The sequence below is a fragment of the Penaeus monodon genome, chromosome 30 (assembly GCF_015228065.2).
Source record: "Penaeus monodon isolate SGIC_2016 chromosome 30, NSTDA_Pmon_1, whole genome shotgun sequence".
Classification (NCBI taxonomy): Eukaryota; Metazoa; Arthropoda; class Malacostraca; order Decapoda; family Penaeidae; genus Penaeus; species Penaeus monodon.
In genome coordinates, this window is record NC_051415.1 from 7,117,324 (window position 1) to 7,117,596 (window position 273).

Consider the following 273-nt stretch of genomic DNA (forward strand, 5'->3'; position numbering starts at 1 on the left):
TCTTCAGCCACAACACTTGATATATATGTATTTCTGAACTGTTATGCAATCCTGTATTATCTTATAATGATTAAGAAAACTCGCCATCACAGTTATCTCCTTCCAAAGTATTTTTTCTCTACTTCTCTCTATGGCTTAAGCCGTAGAAATTCTTAAATCATAACCTCCCCCTCCCTCCCTGCCCACTGCTTTCATTCTTATGATTTCATTATTTCTACTACAGAATTCTCAAGGGCAGAGATCCAACAGAATTTCGATACGACAAAAGTGGGC